The sequence below is a fragment of the Chenopodium album genome, chromosome 14 (assembly GCF_948465745.1).
Source record: "Chenopodium album chromosome 14, dcCheAlbu1.1, whole genome shotgun sequence".
Taxonomy (NCBI): domain Eukaryota; kingdom Viridiplantae; phylum Streptophyta; class Magnoliopsida; order Caryophyllales; family Amaranthaceae; genus Chenopodium; species Chenopodium album.
The window spans coordinates 32,462,162-32,484,684 of record NC_137847.1 but is presented as its reverse complement, the minus strand read 5'-3'; the positions used below and the strand labels follow the sequence as shown (position 1 = coordinate 32,484,684).

Sequence of the window (22,523 nt, the reverse complement as noted above, 5' to 3'; positions counted from 1 at the left end):
CCTTGGTCGGCTGAGTCGCCTCGGTTATATTGGCTGCATGGCAGACGGCTGTTCGCCTAGCCTCATTAGCCGAAGCTGCCAGTCCAGAGGCTGGGCAGGAGTATATGCCGCCTGACCTCCAAAAGGAGGTGGCTGCATGAACTGGAGGCCATATTGCCCATACTGCGCCTGGGGTGCGTATGGTATAGACCCTATCATCAGCTGAGGTTCGGTGTTGACGGTTTTACCGCCTGTCCGACTCTCATGCAAGGACACAGAGTTCCTTGCAGAAGCTTTCTTGAAGCTGTCTGGAAAGCTCGAAGTGGAAGCTGACTCAGACTGCTGCCGCCTCCTTCGATCGATGACTTGTCGTGCATCGAAGGTAGACGCATTTTGTGCCTCCGGCTGGGGTCGCTGGGGCATCAGAATCTTAGACCAGTCAAGTGTTGCGGCTGCCTTCTCCTTTGGATGAGGAGTTGGCTGCCTGTCCTTGACCGGCTTCTTCTTCTTTCCAGAAGTGGGAGTCTTTTTAGCCGGCTGACTCTTGCTAGAGCCTGCCTTGTTTTTGTTGATCATAGCCTTGATTTCACCTTTGAAAGAGGTCATGAATCTCATGAGCTCATCTCGGGTGACTGGGGCTTGACCTTTGGCCTTCTGGGTTTCCCCGTCTGGCCTTCCAGGTGGGCGCCTGCTTGGGCCCGCCTGATCTTCATTTCGCTCCAGTTGATCCCTGGAACGAATAGATTTAGAGATGAGAGATCCATCCCTAGAGATGTAAGTCTCAACATCATTATCTTCCCCCTCATCCTCCTCCTCAGTGAATACCTCTGGCTGAGGCTGAGGCTGGGGGATTTCGAACCCGACCGGTTGAATAACCGGTTGCAAGTCATCCAAGTTACCCGTCTGGGTACCCGGACGTAGAGAGGTAGAATTGAGAATCGGTACAGAGTTTTGAACCATCTTGAGGTACTCTCCCCACAGACGGCGCCAAATGTTTTGGGGTTTTTTGTCCCTCGGGAGAGTTACAACTCGAAGACTGATCCTGCCGGCTCTGTACCTGCAAAATTAACGGAGACACCGGTTGGATGGTGCTCCGCCTCCAACGCTCAAGTTAGTAACTTGAAGTAGAGTAAAAGGTGCGGAAATTAAGGTGGGGATCTGCTTGGATTCCAAGCTCAGTTGTCTCTATCAAAGGGACGGTTTTCAATGAATACCTTAAAATGTGAACGTCCCCTCCAAAAGAGGGGAATCTCCCTATTTATAGGGTCATTGGGAATTGTGCCCCTGATTAGGGTATCAAACCCTAATCATTGGTGGGCTGCGCCGATCTACGGCTTTCTCGGGATTTGGGCCTGAAGGCCGACATTTTCCCAAATATCTGGGATGACACGTGTCAAGCGGGGAATGGTCCACTTTGGACTATCCTTGGGCTGACACGTGTCGCCCTCCGATTAGGCCACATGGCGGGGTAAAAATACCCTAAACAAATTCAAAGTCATGAAACAATAATAAAATGACATGTTTCATCACATAAGGGAGAATAGATAAGGACCACAAACCCATCCTTCGAGGGCAAGCATAAACCTACCAATCCCATGTGCATGACATACGTGGTCAACTTAGAGAAGACCATCATCAACCTTTGGGCTTGGAGAACAAGGCAAGGGCTGCCCATATAAAACCAGTCAGCACAGGCAGCTGCTCACCCTTAGGCAACAAGGCGAGCTTTGCTGCCAGCCTTGTGCCACAAGGCTAGGCTGCTGGCCCCTTTGCCGCAAGCCCATGCTTGCTGCCGCAGGCCCATGTGCCTACCGCAAGCAGTAACAGCACCATAGGCCCAGCAACAGCCTCATATGCTTGTTGGCCTTTGCTGGGCAAGCCCTACTAAGGCTAATGTGGTGCGTTGCCCACAAAGCTGCCCCAGCCAGCCCCACATTCAACGGCGAGCCTAGCTAAGCCTTGCGAGGGGTGCGGTGGCTCGGTGCCTTGTTGCTTGCGGCCCTTTAGCCACTTGCCTTCGATCCGAGGCGTGGCTATGGGTTGTGCTATTCTTTTTAGCACGATTCGTCATTTAATTATTTTTCCATCTACGTCGATTCCTAAAATCGACTCGACTTACGACGCTCGGTTTCGACGCTCTAAGCTCGGAATCCGACTTCTTTATTCGTAATATTCGAGTGACTCATTAATTTCTTTCGGATTAATTCGTCGTGACAGATCGTTAGTTTGCTTGGGTGTGACCCGAAGGGTTCAGTCAAGATTAAGCTATAACATTAATTATACATTAATATGACTGATTGGAAGCGGTCTCCAACTAGGCATTCCGATCACTTGACCTCATTGAATAATTAGCTTTCTAATAATTTTGAACCCTCTATCGGAATAATACACTTGTTCGAAGGACATCATTCCTATCAGAAATCAGGCTTAATAAGATAATTAATAATTTGATTTTAGGCTAATATAATTTTAATTCAAGTGATCGCCAATAATAGATTTGTTTGTGCGTTAATAATCAACCAACATAGATTAATCAGGGTTAGGATTAATATATTGATTGTATGTTAGTCAGAAATCACACATGAATATGAGAAGAATAAAGTAGAGGCGTATTTAGGGCGGGTTCAATCTTTTTTAGGTTTGATATGTACCTTCAGCCCCGAATATTCAGTCATGGTTAAGGACCACTATGGAGATAGCGATCTCATGGATCGTGAAAGGGTGTAACCTTCACCCTGTGAACGGTGTACAGGTTCCTAAAACTTGTTGGTGACTCTTTTCCTCTAGCTTCCTTCCCTTTGGACGCCACCATGCTTAAGTGTATGATCAAAGTGGGGCTCAAGTGTGGGATGCTTGAAGTATTCCCTATAGTGTGCAAAGCGTAAATCTTAAAAAAAATGATCAATTTGGAACAAAATGCTAAATTAGGACGACCGGGCGCAAAGTTACGAAGTTTCGAAGGAAATGGGGGCTGGGAATAGGTTATATAAAAATGAGTGCGTCAAGTAAATGGGAGCGATCATACCAGCGCTAATGCAACGGATACCATGAGAACTCCGCAGCTAAGCGTGCTTGGGCGAGAATAGTACTAGGATGGGTGACCTCTTGGGAAGTCCTCGTGTTGCACCCCTTTTTTCGCAAAATTTTGAAATTTTTTTGTTTCTTATTATTTCAAAGTGAAATGTGGGTTGCAAAGCATAGATCTCGAAAAAATGACCAATTTTAAAAAAAATGCTCAATTAGGACGACTGGGAGCAAAGTTACGAAGTTTTGAAGGAAATGGGGGCTGCGAATGGGTTATATAGAAATGAGCGCGTTAAGTAAATGGGTGCGATCATACTAGCACTAAAGCATCAGATCCCATCAGAACTCCGCAATTAAGCGTGCTTGGGCGAGAGTAGTACTAGGATGGGATACCCCCTTGGAAGTCCTCGTGTTGCACCCCGTTTTTCGCCAAATTTTGAATTTTTTTCGTTTTTTGTTATTTTGAGGTAGGATATAGTGTGCAAAGCGTAGATCTCAAAAAAATGACCTATTTGAAAAAAAAAATGCTCAATTAGGACAACCGGGTGCAAAGTTACGAAGTTTTGAAGGAAATGGGGTTTGGGAATGGGTTATATAGAAATGAGCGCGTTAAGTGAATAAGTGCGATCATACCAGCACTAATGCACCGGAGCCCATTAGAACTCCGTAGTAAAACGTGCTAGGACGAGAGTAGTGTTAGGGTGGGTGACCTCCTGGATAGTCCTCGTCTTGCACCCCTTTTTTTCGCCAAATATTGAATTTTTTTTCGTTCTTTATTATTTTAAGGTTGGATATGGTGTGCAAAGCGTAGATCTCAAAAAAACGACCAATTTAACAAAAAAAAATTCTCAATTTGAACGACCGGGTGTAAAGTTACGAAGTTTTGAAGTAAATGGGGGCTGGGAATGGGTAATATAGAAATGAGCGCGTTATGTAAATGGGTGCGATCATACCAGCACTAAAGCACCGGATCCTATCAGAACTTCGCATTTAAGCGTGCTTGGTCGAGAGTAATATAAGGATGGGTGACCTCTTGGAAAATCCTCGTGTTGCACCCATTTTTTCGCAAAATTTTATATTTTTTTTTATCTTTTTTTATTATTTTGAGGTGGGATATGGTGTGCATAGTGTAGATCTTAAAAAATGACCAATTTCAAAGAAAAAAATGCTCAATTAGGACGACTTGGCGCAAAGTTACGAAGTTTCGAAGGAAATGGGGGCTGGGAATGGGTTATATAGAAATGAGCGCGTTAAGTAAATAGGTTCGATCAACCCAGCAATAATGCAACGGATCCAATCAGAACTCCGCAGTTAAGCTTGCTAGGGCTAGATTAGTACTAGGATTTGTAACCTCCTAGAAAGTCCTCGTGTTGTACACCTTTTTTCGCAAAATTTTGAATTTTTTTTCGTTTTAATTTTTTTTTTTGAAGTTGGATATGGTTTGCAAATCGTAGATCTCGAAAAAATGACCAATTTCAAAAAAGAAAATTCTCAATTTGAACGACTGGGCGTAAAGTTACGAAGTTTCAAAGGAAATGGGGGCTGGGAATGGGTTATATAGCAATGAGTGCGTTATATAAATGGGTGCGATCATACCAGCACTAAAGCACCGGATCCGATTAGAATTCCGCAGTTAAGTGTGCTTAGGCTAGAGTAATACAAGGATGGGTGACCTCTTGGAAAGTCCTCGTGTTGCACCCCTTTTTTCGCCAAATTTTATATTTTTTACCGTTTTTTATTATTTTGTGGTGGGATATGGTGTGCAAAGTGTATATCTCAAGAAATGACCAGTTTCAAAACAAAAAAATGCTCAATTAGAATGACCGGGCGAAAAGTTAAGAAGTTTCGAAGGAAATGGGGGCTGGGAATGGGTTATATAAAAATGAACGCGTTAATAAATGGGTGCGATCATACCAGCCCTAATGCACAGGATCCCATAAGAACTCCGAGTTAAGCGTGCTCGGGTGAGAGTAGTACTAGGATGGGTGACCTCCTGGAAAGTCCTCGTGTTGCACCCCTTTTTTCGCCAAATTTTGACTTTTTGTTCATTTTTTATTATTTTGAGGTGGGATATGGTGTGCACAGCATAGATATCTGACGTAGGGAAAACTAGGTCGTTGACTAATCCTCCCTAAACAAATTTATAATCACTTAACAAACCTAAATACAAGTAAAGAGGTAAGTTAAGGGTCGAACCACTAGGAACGGTTATGTTCAAGTATTTCTAATTAACGCCTAAGCTAGGTCAAACTCAAGGTGAAAAGGTAACACTAATCAACTACCTAAACCAAGAACCAAACAAACAAATGAAACACTAGGGAATGGGGATCAACATGCATTCATGATAATCAAGCTAATTAGGGAAACAAGCAATCCAAGCAATGCAAAGACAAATAGTAGGAGTAATTAGGAGCATTCAAATAATCATCCTCATACTCTCTAACCTAGATTTCTCTAGTGCTAAACAAAAAGAAGAAACATAATCAAATACTCAACCAATTATGATCAAATTTATATCAAGTGGTCATGTCAATCAATCTAATCATGCAGTCAATGCTAGCATCATGGTTAGCTACTCCAATGAAACTAGACAACATGCAAACCCCTATGAATCAATTTAATTACAACACAAGAACTATTCAAATTCCCAAATCAATCTCAATCCATCAATCATACATGTTTGCCCAATCCCTAGCAAGGAAACTACTCAAGAATCATAGTAGAGATGAAAAACAAAACTAAACCAAACATCAAAATCAATCATCAAAATCAACCAAACAATATGAAATTAAACAAAGCAATAAAGAGGAGAGAGAGTGAGAAATGCTCATTGATTCATTATGAAGATCTTCAATACAATTGTCACCATTGAATCTTCAATCTCACAAACCACCATTGAAATCCCTCACTTGCTCTCTATAAAACTACTCCTAAACTATCTCTAAAACTAGAGAGAGAAACTCTCAACCTAAGCTAAAAATATGAGAGAGAAATTCAAAGCTAGTCTAAAGTTATTCAAAAATAGAAAGGTCGCAAGTATATATACAAAGAAAAACAAAAGGAACAAAGAACCATGGTGCGCACGCACAAGAGGGTGTGTGCGCGCGCACCAACCTATGGTGCGCACGCACAGGAGGGTGTGCGCACGCGCACCATAGGTTAGTGCCAGTCATACACATTGCTGCGCTCATGTACCATAGTGATGGGCGTGCACTCGACCTCTTGCTTTAATTCTAGCGCTCACAAGCGTGCTTCTCATTGACGCTCTCGAGGTGATGCCCGTGAGGAGGGCAGCCTTTTAATCTTCAAATATTTGCACACTCCGGACCTAAAATTAATGAGAAAACATCCGTAAGAGAGCGACAAACAAGATTTCAAAACTTCACTTGAAAGAAATCAAGTGAAAGTAAGAGAGAAAGCAAAAAGAATAGAAATTAAACTAAAATAGATAATTAAGAACAAAAATCATGGAAAACTCATAAAAGTGAACTGAAAACCACAATGAGCTATAAAGACGGAAAATAAGAGAATACTAGAAAGATTATAAGAAAATAAAACGAGAAATTATAGAAAAAGGAATAAAAAACTACTCTATTGAGCGCCATAAATGACGCTCATCAATATCGAAAAATGACCAATTTGAAAAAAAAACTTAATTAAGACGACCAGGTGCAAAGTTACGAAGGAAATAGGGGCTGGGAATGGGTTGTATAAAAATGAACGTGTTATGTATATGGGTGCGATCATGCCAGCAGTAATGCACCAGATCTCATCAGAACTCCGCAGTTAAGCGTGGTTGGTCGTGAGTTGCACCCCTTTTTTCTCCAAATTTTGTATTTTTTTCAATTTTTTAGTATTTTGATATGGGATATGGCGTGCAAAGCGTAAGATCTCGAATAAATGACGAATTTGAAAAAAAAATGCTCAACTAGGATGACTATAGACACCTAAAAATGTCTCCTCGAAACCAAACCCGATGATGAAAAACCTTTCACCACCATTATTGGTTTCGTGGAGTATTTAATTTTGGAGTGCTTAAAATCCATATTCAATTAAACCCAACTCACAAAATAGTCAACAGATCAATCCTAATGTTTAGTCAATGCATAGTCCAATTTATACTTTGGCCAGAACCTTTTAATTCATTTCGTATCATTTATTAATTGAGCTCGAATAATGAATAATAACCTATATAAGTCTGGAACTATGAAACGACACTAGAAAATAATGAACCTTAATTATTAAGAATTAGGTTAGGAATGAATCTGGACGTTTTTTGGGTAGAATTATGCACCGTGACTTGGCAGCCTGTGCCGCGCCACGATTCCTAGTACCGTGTCGCGATAAACGCACCGTATCACGGTGCCCAATTAGATTTTTCCGCTGCTCTTTTCTTTTTTAGGTTTTCGTGTGATCCCTTAGTCATTTCTTCTATAAATACCCCTCCTTTCTGCAGTTTAGGGCATCAAATAATTCTCTATTCTCTCTTCTATGCTCTAGCCTAAACACTAGCCTACCTTATTCTCTGACAATACTTCCCCCAAGCACTCCAATGAGTCCATACTTTACCCGAGGTTCCGTCCTTAAACCAAGGCGTGAAAAGTAGAACAGTTTGAGGGTTTGGCCCCAAATCAACCTTAATTTAATTTAATTTCAATTATTGTATATTAATTTCCTTGAAGTTACTAACGCGTTTATTATTTTGTAGTTGCAAGCAAACAAAATCTAAATAAGGATTCATGTTCCTTCTCTTTCTATTATTTTTCTAACAATTTTTATTATGTTTGTTATCTATTAATTGTTGGATTATTGTTGAATTTCTTCCAATATTACTGTTAATTTTATTATATTTATTAATCACCAGGATGCATATTTAAAGGGAATATGAAATTCAAAATCACACCTAATAAGATAATTTGGACAAACGGTTTAAGATCCTTTTTAATCTTGTTGTTTAATCAAGTGATCCCGAATATTTTAGAATTATATGTTGCATTAATATTCAACCAATTTAGCATAATAATAGTTTGGAGCAATTTGAATCTTTGTTTGTATGCCTTTGAGATCGCAGGAATCACTTTTCACTATAAGAATCGAGTAGAGGCCAATACGGGCGAATATGACTCCATTACTCACTTCGTACCATCATCCTCGATCCTTCTTTCGTGGTTCCAAACTATATGGAGTTAATGACCTCGTGGATTATGAATGGGGTGTAACCTTCACAGGTCAATCATTGTTGCCTTTCGTTGTCCCTTTATTCGTGGTTGCCTTTTATGATCCGTGAACGGTTCACAAGTTCCTTAAAAACTTCATGGCGGCTCCCTACTTTATTTGTCCCTAATCGTATACCTCAATTCCCACTTCCTATGCGTGCCAAGCATATTCACACATGCTTAACGTAGGCGCACTTCAAACGACACCTACAATTTGGCGACTCCACTAGGGAGGATTCTTGGTTATTTATCGATTTGAGTGATCGGTATTTAATTAAGATGAGTGGATGAGACTTGAAAGATTCTTAAATCATATTCTTGTGATTAACTCAGCATTATTGTAAATACATAGACGTTTTAACGTTGTTTTCTAGGTTCGCCCGTAGGAAAAGTTAAATAACCTGATTACGGACGAAAAAAATAGAGGCACTAGTCAGATTTCCTGACTGCCGCGCTACGGCATGACTGCCATGTAACAATGCAGTCTGCCGTTATGCGGCGTTCTGTATCGTGACACGGTGCTTCTTGCCGTGTTGTGGCAATTCTGAAATCTTTCCAATGACTTTATTTTTTTTTATCACAGTCGGCTTCCTTCATTTTTTTTGAAAAACCTTATGTGTTTTACATGCGTTTTAGACTCGGGGAATTAAAGCTCTATCAACCCAAAACTCTCATGGCAATAAGGGTTCATCTGAGTCATTAAATTCACCCAAACCATGGAGTCGAGGTCGATTTAATCATGAACTTGTAGAGCCGCCCGTTTGCATACACCCTCAAGAGAGGTTGCCTTGCCAACGCGTTCAAACTTTCATGATACCCTTTGACACCAAAAAGCTTGGCCCTAGTCAAACATAGATCTTGACCTTAGGTTGTGAACTTTTTTCTTTGCATCATCGTTACTAAGTGCTACTTGGTTTACTGCTAACCATACATGTGTTTGTTTATTTTGTTATTTGGACCAAACTATGACCGAGGGTTTTTATTCCACATAGAATTTAGTACGGACATAAATCGAATAAAATCTTAAAAAAATCACAATCTAGACCTGGAACTTTGTACCGTGTCACAACAGAAATGTCGCGCCACGGTGTATAGCGTCGTGACACGGTGCCTTGTGCCGCATGATTGTATAAAGCATTGTGTCACGACAGTTGCACCGTGACACAGTGCCCAGAATAAAATCTTTTTTTTTGGTCTTTGTGCATACTTATGTGGTTCGTATGTTCGATTTAATATCGTGTCTAGCTGTACAGTTATAACACGCGCCCATAACCTCACTTATTCACTCACAAGTCAAATCCACAAACTTTTTATTTCGAGTCACGCACCATGTAATTCGTACCCGTACTTTAGGAAGGTCTTGTGTCGTTTTTTCCGTTTTTTTAGGAGTAAGTCAGATGGTATCCTCCCATACATACTTTTATTTTCTTAAAAAAAAAAGTCAAAAATTTCTTGCCTTCTCTTTCTCCGGATGGGTAAAGGTTGATGACCGAGAGGTGAATTCTAGGTCGTTGAAAAATAAATTCCTCCAATCGAACTAAATTTATAGCCAAACCTACACCTAGTAATAGGGCAAGTTCGGGTAGAACCACTAGGAATGGGGGGAAGTCAGCTATTTCCAAAGTTAAGCTATTTTGAAACGTAAAAAGTAGTGTAGGTTATCTAAGTTCAACTAAACAACAAAGTAAATCAATATATCAAGACACTAGGGATTTAGGATCCAAATATTCTTGCAATGGACACTCACTAATCGGGTTGGAGATTGATTAATTCAAGTATTGCGAGGGAAGATAGACAATGCAATCAAAAGAGCTCAACAAGCTATCTCCTAGAGGTCTAACTAGCCCCAACTACGAAAGACATTACTAGGAACGTCACAAACCAAGCTCGATCGATAAATGTGAGCTACAAATCAATGGTCTGTATCAATGTAGGCACACAATGCAATCTAGTATGAAAATTAAAGTTAGCTACTTTTTAACTAATCACACACATGCACAAAATCAATCAACCAATTTAATCACAATGCTAAATCAATCAAAAACTCTCAATTAGCTATAATCCATCACTCAAACATGCTTCACCACATCCCTAGCAAGTAAACTACTCACAATCCATGAAAGAAATCAAAATCAAAACTAAGCTAATCAACAAATTCATCGTCATCATTTCAATCAAACAAATTCAATCGACTAATTAACAAACTTGAACAATCAACAAACAATTGAAATCCAAAGCTAAAGATTGCATTAAAGTAAAACAAATCCTTACAAACTTTAGTGAAATCAAAGGAAAATGTGCTTAGAATCATCAATCATCAACCATGAATTACTCTCTCTAAAAATCTAAGAACAAGTGTTTCTCTCTCAAAACTTCTCTCTAGACTTCTACCAATTGATTCTCTAAAACTCCTTCTACAAATGAATTCTCTCTCTAAAAATAGAAAAAAGCCTATATATAGTAAAACTAACAAAGAAAAGTTAGTTAGATCGTTCAAAATAGACCCGTACAGGCGCGACCTTTTTCAAGAGGATGCGTGGCCGCACAAAAATGGGTACAGAATAGGGGGAGCAACAGGACCGGCCGCGCCAAGGCCACGTACGCAGGTGCCACAAGGTTCCGCGGCCGCCCCATCATTGCGCGCGCCCGCGCCTGGGAACATGCAGCTTTTTCCCCTTCATCTTGACGCTCCTCGTGCACTCCACTTGGTGTGCTTGATGAACACGGAGCATGGCAGAACCTAAAACACCTCGACGGTGGGTTCAACACCAGAATTGGTGTCCCCACGGCTTGAATACACGTCCTAAGGTCACTTGGAACTTGCACATCTCCATACTTGGGCTTCAAATGGAAGACACTAGGAATCCTAATCAATGCAAAACTCGGGAAGAAACCTCGGGAAACCTTGGACAACGATCTTAACCTGAAAATGAATGAAAACAAACAAATTAAAGGGAAAAAGACAAAATAAACCAAGAAATGCATGAAAATGGAAAATCAACTAAGGAAAGTGCAAACTAAAGAAATAAAGAGCAAAACTAAGGAAAAAGGAAAGAAAAGAGCTATAAAAGCAATCTAAAATCACCCTAAAAGAGAACAAATGGGTGCCATAAATGAAACTCATCAAATTCCCCCAAGCTAAACTTTTGCTCGTCCTCGAGCAAAACCATGCAAGCAAGAAAAAGGATTAAAGACTTATTCAATAATGAAAAAGAAAGACATGAGATGAGAATATACTCTAAGACTCACTTTTGTAGGAATCATGGTCAATTTTAGCAACCAAAGACAAGCCATTTAAACCTCTAAATCGCTCTAGAGGACGAGTGATGCTCTCGTAAGGGTTTCCTAAGAGATTAACCCATAACTCTCAACAAACAAACATGAGACAAATCACAAAAGTAAAAGAAATCAAAAGAAAAGGAAAATCAAAATCTTTACGAATTGGACTTTACAAAATGACTACACTTCAAATGAATAAACGACTTTCTTAAGCAAATAGGGGTATGCACGTTCAAAGATATCCGAGGTTGATTGAAACATAGAATATGCTAAGTGTAGAGAACTAGTAATCACAATCCACCTTCATCCCATTTGATCTTACCGCGTTCTCCGAATAGTCTCAAATCTTCCTTTAGTGAGCATCTCAATAGCTCCTCGAAGGAGCCGAAAAAGAACATATTTTAGGCTACTCGACGTCTTGACTTTGCATCCCCTCTCCTTAGGCTTTAACTCATAAGTCCCTCCCCCGATATGTGATTCAACCTCTAGGTCAAAAGGACTTTCCCAAAGGTTATAACGTAAGGGAAAAAGGGTGAGGGTAGGCTTAAAATTTAGAATTTGGTGGTATTCCTAATTAGTGAAGCAAAAGGGTGATCAAACCTTCTCCTCATAACCAAGTAATCACCAAACAAAAACAAACTAACGCCCCCAAGCTTATTCAAAGCTATATTCACAATGATGTGTACAAAAAGCGTAAACGCTTCTCCCCCAAGCTTAAAGGAAGCATTGTGCTAAATGCTTGAAAAGGGAGAGAAGATTAACATCAAAATATTGTTGCATTTTCTCAATTTTTGAATTTTTTCAATTTTGCAAAAGCGGTTGAATGTGCTTTGCTTTTTCTCATATATTTTTTTTCATGTTTTCTCTTTATTCATTGTCCACGCATCTTTTAACTATGGACGGCTGTTGCAACTTTGCATTTGAATGTCCTTGCCTTTTTCTAACTTTGGACGGCTTTTTCATTTATTCACTTGCCATTATTCACAAGATATACAAAACACAAGCTTGCGTACAAGTAAGAACCTATATCCAAACTCATATACCACAATCTCCAAAAACATTATCATTTGCTTCACAAAAACCAAAAATGGAACAAAAATGAAACAAAAGGCTCAAAGTTCCAAGGATGTGGCTTGAAAAGAAGGGAAAAAGCTCAAATGGTTAATAAGTAGGCAAATGTAGGCCCAAGGACTAAAACTCAAGTAAACTATCCTAGAAAAAAAAATTACAACCCCGAAAAGATGCCTTTGTCCTCCCTAGATGGTTTCGTCTCGTGTTTGAGAATTATGAGTCAAGATTCTAGATTAGGTCCACAATAGTTAAGGATCCATGCCGCTCATGCAAGTAAGTGTAGAAGGCTTGAAAAATTATAAACCTCACATGGATGTAGCAAAAACTCACTGTTGGTGTCAAATTGACTATCGGAAGCAACTACCAAGCATGCCACAAACAAGTAGAATCAGGTTTCATGATCCCCCTAGTTCTTAGACATGCTACCTTAGCATACGCCATCCTAGATTCAACCAAGCATATTCTCAAACCGTGCATACCACTACCAATTGGGAAGATGTTCATTCAAAGCAAAAATCCGTTCGTATATAGTCCAATTCACAAGAAAGACAACAAAAATAAAAAAATAAGGCCTTAAAAACTTTATAAAAACCAAAAACAAAAAGAAAAGAGAAGAAAAGAAAAGAAAAGAAAAGAAAAGAAATGAAAAGTAAAGAAAAATAAAGAAAATAGGAAAACAAAGATAAAGGAATAGTAGGAAAATAAAGAAAGGAACAAAGATGCAAGTATAACACGTAATCCCCAATCGTCAAACAAGTGGTCATTTGACAAAAACGTCAATGACCCCAAACACTCTAAGGTGTTACAATCATACATCCTCGAACCGTTCAACTTCTCCTAAATCTAATCCTAATTTACGCATCCAAGAAAAGTAAAGAAATAAAAGAAAGAAAATAAGAAGGATCTAAACGGGCTTCCAAGAAATGCTAATAAAAATAAGGCGAAAGAACATCCACCTTCATTAAGCTCCAAAAATCAATAGCATCATCATCGAAGCAAAGTGAGAAGAAAAATAGAAAATAGAGCTATAAACAAAGAAAACGGTTAGTAACTTCAAAACAAAATAGAAGAAAGCAAAACAAAAGCACAAGAAACTACAAAGCAAAAATCAAGTTAAACTACCAAAAAGAAAGGAAGAATAAGCAAAGAAAACTAAAGGAACTATACACTAAACTAGCAACTAATAACCTAAACTACAAGATTTGGATTAAAGAGATTTGTATTCAAGGGTTTTGGATATTAGGGCTTTGGATTCACGGGAGCAAACAACATGCATCATCATCATAGAAATCAACACAACAACAACATCATCAAGAGAGAAATAATAGACATGGAAAGCTCATAGAAACAACAATCAAACACCATCAAGAAGAGACCAAGGCATGCAATTATCAATCATTGAGTCAAAAAGTAGACAAGGCAATTCCCAACAACAATATTAGCCACCGAGACAAACCCCTAAGAAAATAAAGTTCCCCCAAGATAAACATGAATACATCTCAACATCCCATTAATACAAAGCAAACAACACATAAAATAAGTGATGGAGGAAAAATGCACAAAATAGGGGGACTAACTACCACTAGGCCCGGCACTATCATGGTCATCCCCGTCATAAAAAAACCCGAATGGGGGACCATAAGGATCCCATCCTCCGGTGTAACCGGGTGGCTAACCATAGTGCCCCTTGAAGTTGTCCTATTACCAAGGGGCAAGGGGAGAATATTGCTCGGGCAAAGCGAGCGGTAGTAGATGATCGGGGTGGACATAGTGGTAGTTAGGATCACCCCTATAATTGCTCCCACCGGGAACACGGTAATCATAGCGAGTCTAGGTGTTGGACCCCGTAGGTCCTTGCTAATAAGGATACTCACTTGATAGAATAGGACCAAGTTGGGGTGGAAAGTATGGGTAGTTAACCGCAGGGGAGATCTCCCCACGGTTAACACTTGCATCATACAAATGTTGTTGTTGGAGAAACATACCTTGTTGCAACTCCGAAATGCCTCTCATTTGATTATATATTGCTTCAAAATCTGGGCCGTACATGCCTTCCAAACGAATTTGCATCCCCTTCATTTGCGCACTTGGAGCATCCATATCGGGGTTAGCAAATTTGTGTTGTTGTTGCTCTTGATGTTGTTGTTGCTGTTGTCGTTGTTGTTGTTGTTGTTGACGATGTTGTTGTTGAAATTGTTGTTGTTGTTGTTGTGGAGCTACTTCTTCGTCCTCTTCATTTTCTTCTTCTCCAATTTCCTCATCATCATCATGGGGGAAGCGGTTACTTAGGGGCACATGCCATACATTAGGAACATCCTCACGGTGGATAGAAGTCAAGGAGGGTTTAGGGAGATAGCACCAATGTTTGTTCTCCCTAAGCCAATCGAACACCTTATCATCATCATTCTTAGCCAAAAATTGCACTTGCTTCAATTGTGCAATGTCAAGGTAGAGGGTGCTCAGACTACCCATCAGAGTACAAGAGGGCAAGTAGTGGCCAAGATGAAGGTTGGTCACGAGCCTCGTAACCATGCTACCACAAGGGATCTCTCCGGACTCCCTAGATTGCCACCCCATGCAATATCTCAAAAACATGAACCCTATGTTAAAACGACCTCGGTACCCCTCCCTAGTAACCAACCATAGAATCCGGAGCTCTAATTGACTCATTTTCCCAATTCTTGCTTTGGGATTATCGAATATCCCAAAAGCCTATGAAGAACTCGAAGACACGGTTGGAAAACTTTGCTTATCGCGGCATACCGAGTAACAAAGTCACCTTCCCCCGAAATATCATCCCACCAAGAATTTTGGTCATATTCATCGAAGAAGAACTCGGGATCCAAGACATCCGCCCCAGATTAAGATCAAGCGCCGCATTGAACTCGGCGAGAGAAAGATCATGGTGAATGTTGAAGAGCTGAAAATGGACCCGGTAGTTGCCTCCTTCTACCGCCTCACATGAAACCGTAGACAAAAACTCCAAAGTTTGCTCAAAGTAAGTACGGTAACATGTGTTCACGAAGGTGCTCATGCGAATATTACTGAATAACTCCTTTAAATCCTCATCAATCCCCAGTTTGATCATATCCGGTTGAAAGTAGTGATGAGAGGGCTTGAGGGAACGGTTCATTTTGACCTTGGCATATCGATCTTTTTGTATTGGGTCCTTGATTTTTGTTTTGGGAATAGGAGTAGGTTTTTGTGGTTGGAAAGTAGATGGTTTTGAAAAAGGTTCTTCAATGGTGATGGTGGTTTTTCGTTTTTTAGAGGAAAGGGCTTGAACAAACTTTGACATTGTGTTTCTCCAAATTAACCAATTCAAAATCCAATTAATCAACTCCACAAACACCACAATAACACCACAAAACACTTCCAAACACCAAAATCACAACTCCTTCATCAATAACACCAATCACACAAGTAACACCTTACTACCAAAAATCCAAATTTCCAACTTCTCACAATCACCACCAAATGAACCAAATTTGCTACACAAACATACAACAACACAATGTTAAGAAAAATAAATCATCAACAACACAAATAACCAACCCAAATTTCACATTTAATCACTAAGTTCATCCAAATAAATACTACTATTATTCACAATCATAAACAGTCAAAATCTTACAACAATATGATATCATTATGTAAAATAGAGTCAAAGAAGAAGATTATACCACACTTGAGCGCGAAACGACAAGCATCACGCATGGCGATAAGATCTGACGTGTGATAACAAACTTGTCGTTTGGCGCTAATTAAAAGATAAAACGCGCTTTGGTACGGAATCCTTTCTTTAATATAATTAAACAATTAAACTCCGTGTTTATTAATTTTAAATCAGATTTATCATAATAAAACACTCGTTTTATTTCAAATTAAACTCATTATTCTCAAAAGATAATTATCAATCTTAACTCTATTAGAACTCAAAATAACCTTCTAGATTAATCTAGAAGACTAGAATTAATCCTAATAATTTTAGGAATAATAATTAATGAGCCCTCCACTAGATCATTGGGCCATAAAACTATCTCAGACCCAATTTAGTATTTTGGCCATAACTTCCACATTATTCATCGGAATTGGGCTTATAACATATCATTGGAAAGCTCTTTTCAAACCCTATCCAACTACACCATTATTGGACCCATATCATGGATCAAAATAAATTGGACTGGACATTTTTCATAAAACCAGTACGAAAAGGAATATTTTCGAAAACAGAAAGAAGTATTTTTATTAAAAATAACCGCATCACTAGACTTTTCACACTTTCACTTTGTTCGATAATCAAATGACGTGAAAGGTACTCATCACTGGGTTTGGTTTTGGGGAGACACAATTTGGTGTCTACAATGTGAAACAAGCCTTGTTGAAGATGAAGGCTCGCAAGAATGCTCGAGCCATGAAAACAGAAATGACTATGGATTCCTATCCCCTCACTCTCAATGGTCAGTATATCAAAGAAGGGGAGGACTATCCATGCTATGAATTTCCTAAGCCATTCGTCCAAAATAGGAGGCGCGAGCCGGGGTTTAAAGTATTTTTAGATTGTAACTGAATTGATGAAGGTGATTTGTTCATAACAGCAAGAGAACCAACCAGTCCAAGCTCTGACGATATGAGCATCAATCTTCTTTTCGGGCTCGAAAGGAATGAACTCAAGTACATCGATGATGATAACTTTGTGCTCATTCAAAATGTCATGTTGAGCAAAGTCTTTGACCCCTCTTAATTCATAGTTCTAATTGAAGGTCTTTTGGAAGGATGGCGCAAGACGGTGAAGATCAAGACGGTGAGAAAAGGCCCTATGTTTGATGAATCTGAATCGTTTGAGTCCAAATCTGAGTTTGAGTCTATTGATGAGCCTTTACGATCTAAGGCTGACCCACATTCTGCTATTGAGTCTATTTCTGTAGTTCCTCCTTGTCTCTTGTTGAGTCTCCCCCATCTCTCCCTAACAATTCCGGTGAGGTCGCTGCTGACCTTGCCCTCTTTGATGTAATGTTTGATGAATTTAATAATATTAATACCTTTGCTTACGATGCGTGTCATTCCCCTGACCCTGATCAATAATGCTTTGCTAATGATAAAAATGACAAAAAAATAATAAAAGCAGTGGAATAACACGATAATTAAACTACAATAATTGAAGATACAGAAACAGTTAATATTTCCAATGATACTGCTCTCAAAAAAGTTAAAATTGGATTAACACTAGGTTAAAATGAACGTAAAGAGCTAATTAACTTGCTTAGTGAATTTATTTATGTATTTGCTTGGTCTTACCAAGACATGCCAGGTATTGACAAGGATATAGCTCAGCACACGATACAACTCATTCCAAGTATGAAGCCTGTTAAGCAAAAGCTACGGCTCATAAAACCGGATATGGCTCTCAAAATCAAGGAGGAAATTATAAAACAACTGGCTGCAGGTTTCATCAAATTGTTTAAGTATCCAAAGTGGATAGCTAATGTGGTTCCAGTTCTAAAGAAAGATGGAAGGGTCAGAATTTGTGTTGATTACAGGGATCTCAACAAAGCAATCCCAAAGGATGGGTTCCCTCTACCTCACATCGACATTCTGGTCGACAACACAACAAACCATGCACTCATGTCCTTCATGGACGGCTACGCTGGATATAATCAAGTATTGATGGTCGAGGAAGACATGTAGAAAACCATATTCATTACACAATGGGGAACATATTGCTACACGGTAATTCCATTCGGGTTAAAAAATGCGGGTGCCACCTAATAGAGAGCAGCAAGAGCATTGTTACATGATATGATTCAAAAAGAATGGAGGTTTATGTTGATGATATGATCTTCAAGTCAAAGGATCGATCAGGCCACATTGTTACGTTCCGCAAGTTCTTTGAACGACTCTGCAAATACAACATGAGATTGAATCCAGCAAAGTTTGCATTCGAAATTACATCAGGAAAAATCCTTGGCTATGTGATCAGTTCTTGAGGGATTGAAATAGATCCCACAAAAGTTAAGGCAATTATGGCCATGCCACCACCAAAAACCGAGAAGGAGATTCGGGGTTTCATTGGATGATTGCAATACATAAGTAGGTACATATCTAAACTCACTGCGATATATGAACATATATTCAAGAAATTTAAGAAAAATGTTCCAGTCACATGGGATGACGATTGCCAAAAATATTTCGACAAGATCAAAGAGTACTTGGCAAATCAACCTGTGCTAGCACCAGCAATACCTAACTTTCCTCTTCGACCCTACCTTACGGTCACAAGAGAAACGATGAGAGAAATGCTAGCACATGAGATTGAGAGCAAAGAAAATGCAATAAACTATTAGAGCAAGAAGCTTCAAGGCTATGAAACTCGGTACACACCGCTCAAAAAGTTTTGTCTTGCACTCGTGTGGGCCGCACAAAAATTAAGGCATCACATGCTCACTCATATGGTGCATGTTGTATCAAAGATGGATCCTCTCAAGTACTTGATCGAGAAGGTAACACTCAATGGCAGATTATCAAGGTGGATAGTCAACCTGGCTCAGTTTGACTTGAAATTCGTACCGCAAAAGGCCATCAAAGGTTCTGCAGTTTCTGAATTCTTAGCAGATTTCCCACTAGAAGAAGTTGAGAAAGAGGAAGAAGAGTATGATTTCCCTAACGAACATCTACTCATGATCGAAGATGATAGCTGGACGCTCTATTTCGATGGAGCTTCAAACCAAAAGGGTTGTGGTGTAGAAGTGTTGCTCGTATCACCCAACGAAGAGCATATCCTAATTTCCATGAAGCTCGATTTTGATGTCACCAACAATGCTGCAGAATATGAAGCATGCATCTTGGGATTAGAAACAGCTGCGGCCTTGGGAATTAAGAAGCTTAGAATCTATGGCGACTCATCACTCATCATCAACCAGATCTCCAAGAGATGGAAAGTGATAAGTGAAAGTCTCGCTACGTATCAAACTCATCTGGAAACTTTGACAAAGCAACTAGATGAAGTAGAATACACATATTGCCTAGAGAAGAAAATCAGTTTGCTGACGCACTAGCTAAGTTAGCATCAATGGTGTGAATTCCAAGACACACAATCAAAATTCCATTGACCATAGAAAAAAGATATGAGCCGGCTTATGTTCATGCACTTGATGATGAACAAGAATCGCAAGAAGAAGATGAAGAGCCATGGTATACAGATATCCTTAATTATGTGACAAAGGAAGAATACCCTCCTAACACTAATAAAAGGGCATGCCTTGCTTTGAGGCTCCTTGCCTCACAGTGTGTGCTCATTAGGGGAGAACTCCACAAAAGGATAGCACAAGGGAGAAACCTCTTATGATTGCTAAGATAGAAGCATATAGAACCATGGAAAATCTTCATGCCAGAATATGTGGAACGCATGTGAAAGCTAAAATTCTAGTCCAAAAGATTCAACGACAAGGTTATTATTGGACCACCATGGAGAGAGACTGTCACGAATATGTCATGTAATGTATGAAGTGTAAGTTTGCAACACGTTCCACCTTCCCTTCTCTACATGGCCTTTCTCTACTTGGGGAATCGACATCATTGAGAAGATAACATCACCAGGACAAGGGGGACACGAGTTCATGGTTGTAGCAATTGACTACTCCACTAAATAGGTTGAAGCTGCTTCATATGCTAAAGTCACAGCAAAACATGTAGCTCAATTCATCGAGAAAAACATCATATGATCAGTGATAATGGGACGCATTTTCAAGCCGAGTGCACATAATTATTACAGATGTATCATATCAAACATCCAGATCATCACCCTATAGACAACAATCAAATGGTGCAGTAGAATGGGCCAATAAGAATGTGAAGACTATCATAAAAAAGATGACGGAAAATTACAAAGATTGGCCAAGTAAGCTACATTTCGCCCTTTAGGGTTATCGAACTTCCGTTCATATATCAACGGGGACTACCCCCTTCTCTTTAGCCTATGGAATTGAAGCCGTAGAATTAATAGATCTTAAAATCCCTTCTCTACGAATCACATTGGAAACCCAACTAGATAAAGTCGACTGGATTAGAGCTAGATATGATAAACTAGTCTTACTCGACGAAAAACGCTTGGCAGCTTTGCATATGGCACGGAATTTCAATAAAAAATTCAACAGCGTATGGCACGGAATTTCAATAAAAAATTCAAGACTAGGAATATCAAAGAAGGTAATTTAGTGCTTAATGCGCTCAGTAAAAATGTGTTAGATCCAAGAGGAAAATTTAGACCAAATTGGTTTGGTCCATACATTGTCAAGTCCATTTTGTCTGGTGGAGCAGCACAATTAGTAGACATGAATGGCAAAGGTTTCCATAATTTAAGCAATTTGGATCAACTCAAGAAATTTTATGCTTAATTGCATGGGTTCAAGACCCGATAAAACTACATTTGGCCTAATTCCTTTTAAGGGTACGTAGGCAACCCCTTAAGGGGGCTCGATCACTTTAAAAATAACAAAACCTTCTTCGTCAATGAAACTACAACATACTACACAGAAAATTGCAAAACGATAGGCACCGTGCCACGGCAGGAAACACTACACCACGGCGGGACACACCGCGACATGGTGGTCAATTTGGCAAAAAATACAGCAGCACACACCCTGTCATTGTATTACACACCGTGACGTGGCAAAATACAACGTGACGTGGTATACTTTTCCGTGACACGACAGTCTATTTAGGCGGAATTTTGCAATTTTGGTTTATTTTTGCTGTTTTGACAATTATTATTTTTCTTCCATTGCGTCCGACTTCTTGACTTGGATAAATAAAAATAAATATATTAATGTAATTCATTGTAAGTTTTAATTAAGGCAAAAATAAATATGCTATTATTAATGAAATAAATGTCACTACAACTATTGGCATCATCCGCCTTATTTAAAAATTAAAACAAAAATCATAAACGCAAAGCAACATTGGTCTAATCCTTCTTAGCCTTAGGAATTTCTTTTTTCTTTCAACTAGTTCGGCCTTCACCATTAGTGTGTCCTTCGTAGCTCAAACCGTCACACCCCTAGTAGAGCTTTCACCCCTTTCACCTCTCTCAGGTTTCTTAGGTTGTTTCTCCCTGGCACCTTCTTATCTTTACCCTTTCCTTCTACCCAACTTTTTTTCTTAGGCATGATAGGAGTCTTAAACTCAATTCCTTTTGTACTCGGACCAAGACGATCTTTAAGAGGCGCCTTCTTACTTCCAAGTCATTCCTTCACATTGCCGTCAAACTTACGCGATCTAACTCGTTCCCTTCGACTTCGAAGATTTAACCATGACTTGTATGCACTAGACAAGGGTGGAGGAGGTTGATTAATCACAAAAATGGTCTACAGAGGCCTTCCAATCCAATACGTCTCATACTTATGAACATTAATTTCATGCAATGATACTTCACGAGGACTATCATTATAGCGTGGAACTACTTGTTCAAGTCCATATTATCGCATCAATCGGGAAGGGCAATAAAAAGTCAATTTCGAGAGACTGGGAACACGACAGTATGGAGTATCATTCGTCCCGACCATCCTAGTAAGCCTTCACCAAGCCACCACCCATCGAATGGAAAATTCTCTCTTCGCAAAGAACAACTTCCAATCATCATAAGACATATTTGCAGAGTAGTTTTTCTTCGTACGAATAAGATTATTGGGAACCTAATTTTTGATATCGTCGGGGGCTTCAAAAATTTCTTAACGTTCCATCAACCAAATCTGCGGAAAAAAAAGATGGGGCACCGGGACACAGTATACAGCACCATGTTGCAGCAAATAGAACCGTGGCACGGTGCCAGCCACGTGTCATGGTAATTGCGCGGAACCTGTTTTACCTGCAACAGTACTAGAGAGCCCTTCCTGATGGCATCCTGGTCAGATTTTTTTTCATCAAGACCACGCAAAGTTTCTCCAAGGCAAGTAGGCA

The 22,523-nt window shown here is 39.6% G+C and overlaps 4 non-coding genes and 2 pseudogenes across 4 annotated transcripts; all 6 read left to right on the top strand.

Moving 5' to 3' along the window:
* Nucleotides 1–2,990: 2,990 nt before the first annotated feature.
* Nucleotides 2,991–3,109, top strand: LOC145580432 (5S ribosomal RNA). Its single transcript, XR_014099478.1, has one exon. It is a non-coding gene; the product is annotated as a 5S ribosomal RNA (ribosomal RNA).
* A 196-nt stretch (nt 3,110–3,305) lies between these two features.
* Nucleotides 3,306–3,424, top strand: LOC145580313 (5S ribosomal RNA). Its single transcript, XR_014099378.1, has one exon. It is a non-coding gene; the product is annotated as a 5S ribosomal RNA (ribosomal RNA).
* A 198-nt stretch (nt 3,425–3,622) lies between these two features.
* On the top strand, nt 3,623–3,741 carry LOC145580366 (5S ribosomal RNA; annotated as a pseudogene).
* A 201-nt stretch (nt 3,742–3,942) lies between these two features.
* Nucleotides 3,943–4,061, top strand: LOC145580331 (5S ribosomal RNA). The gene has a single exon (XR_014099396.1). It is a non-coding gene; the product is annotated as a 5S ribosomal RNA (ribosomal RNA).
* A 524-nt stretch (nt 4,062–4,585) lies between these two features.
* Nucleotides 4,586–4,704, top strand: LOC145580354 (5S ribosomal RNA; annotated as a pseudogene).
* Nucleotides 4,705–4,903: 199 nt separating this feature from the next.
* LOC145580563 (5S ribosomal RNA) lies at nt 4,904–5,021 on the top strand. The gene has a single exon (XR_014099580.1). It is a non-coding gene; the product is annotated as a 5S ribosomal RNA (ribosomal RNA).
* The last annotated feature ends 17,502 nt before the right edge of the window (nt 5,022–22,523 follow it).